General features: G+C 40.9%; 1 pseudogene; it reads right to left on the bottom strand.

Moving 5' to 3' along the window:
* Positions 1-922: 922 nt before the first annotated feature.
* On the bottom strand, positions 923-1102 carry LOC117606838 (U2 spliceosomal RNA; annotated as a pseudogene).
* Positions 1103-1895: the final 793 nt, after the last annotated feature.

Genomic DNA, 1895 nt, shown 5'->3' with positions numbered 1-1895 from the left:
ATAAAGAAAATAATGTCAAGAATAAAATAGAATAGAGTAAAGCGGGGATATATACCTAAATAATAGGTATATACGTCGCGAGAATAAAAAATGACCAAAAGAAAATAAATAAAATAAAAGTAAAATCAAAATAGATAAACTAAAATAAAAATAAAAAATAAAAACCTTAATCTAGTGACTAGATTAGAGAGATCAGAAAGTAAAAAAACAAAACGAACGAAACGAGAAGACGACCGTGCGAGTCGCTCTCCGCGATAATTTGCAAATTAAATCTGCAAATTACCGCACACAGGGGACTAAACTGTGGATATCGAGTTACACAAGTTGTAAAGGGACCCGTGTACCTCGATAATTGATCGGAGAAAAGCTAATTACTCTACTGCAAATAGAAAAATTTCTAGCTAAATAGCTAGAATAATGGAATAAAGTCTACCCGTAACGGTCTAAATGTCTATATTTAGCCTATACGGGAGCACAAAAACTACAACAAAAAGTGGATTTCGGCAAGTCGGTTAGTGGGACAAACAGCTGTTATCGGTTTAAACGACCAGCGTTCTCACGGATAACAGCTAAACATAGAATCAAAACAGAGCAAACGCGAGCAAAGCCGCACCGGAATCGGATACGGCGCGAAAGGGTTTCGATATATCGAAACAGTCCGCCTGGAGTCGACAGCGCTTTGCCTGCTCCAGGTGGCACCACTCTACAGTAACGCTACACTACGAAAAACCACCACCAGACTCCCAAGCTCCACTTACCGCGCAGTCAGTCGCCGCTGTGCTGAGCGAGTCGCACCGCCGTTGGAAGAGCCAGACGCGAGCGCGATCGCGGATAAAAGAAAATAAAAAAAAGCACTAGACTAGAATAGAAAAGAGGAGTCAGAATATTAGAAAGAAAGAAGAATACAATGTGTTTAGAGTAGTATATGTGGGCCGCGTCCTGCGGCACTGCAAGGCAGGTACGACCCGTGTCGGAGTCGGAGCAAGCCCCGGAGTCCGACCAATTCCAAAAATAAGGTTAATATTCTGACTCCCCGATGGGGAGTGTATCAGATATTAAGCTGATAAGAACAGATAACAATTAATGTTTCCCCAGAGGCGAACCTCTGGGGGGGTACATATACAGCAGTCTAGGGCGTAGCTCTTCAGAAACAATAGGCAAAAAAAAAATAATCTAGTGCAGCGGGAACATTTTCCCGTTGCATGCGTCGCGTTTATCGTATCGAGCGAGGTTCGCCATTTAAATATTAAAAAGAAGGAGCTATTGGCCCGCTTATGTCTTCTTTTAATGTAGTTATTAGTTGTGTGCAAGTGCATGAGAATAAATATAAATAGTGATGAATGTAAATATAGGTATTGATGCACACGTATAGCATAAATATGGAATGGATATAAGCGTAGATTACGAGTATAGTTATTAAATAGATATAGATATGACTAGAAAATTATTAGATCCAGCCATGAGCATAAGTAAAAGAAGACAGTAAAAACAGAAATAGCGCAAATAGAGTAAGGAGAAGTAGCATATAGAACACCGAGTAGAGCCTGGGCTAGGTGGGTTGGTAAAACAGAAGAAGAAGAATGAAATAATGAGGAAAGGAAAAAAAAAAGAGAAGGAAAAAAAAGAAAGGAGAACGAAAAGAGGAGAAAAAGAGAAACAAGGCATATTACGTGTACTTTACTCTCGGTGTTCATGCCTGAGGAGGAGATGAGGGTACGCGGGCCTCGCCTTCCAGTTCGTCGACGTTGACCCTGTTATTGTCATTATGGTTCTCAGTACTGGACACCGTGTACTGTCTAATGCCCGAGACATGTTCGACGTATATGTCTCGGGACCACGCGATTGTTTCTGCAATCATAAGTTTGCGCATTAAAGACGCGTATCGCGGTGAAATT

This window comes from Osmia lignaria, chromosome 8 (genome assembly GCF_051020975.1).
Source record: "Osmia lignaria lignaria isolate PbOS001 chromosome 8, iyOsmLign1, whole genome shotgun sequence".
Classification (NCBI taxonomy): Eukaryota; Metazoa; Arthropoda; class Insecta; order Hymenoptera; family Megachilidae; genus Osmia; species Osmia lignaria.
This window is presented reverse-complemented; position numbering and strand designations above follow the sequence as displayed.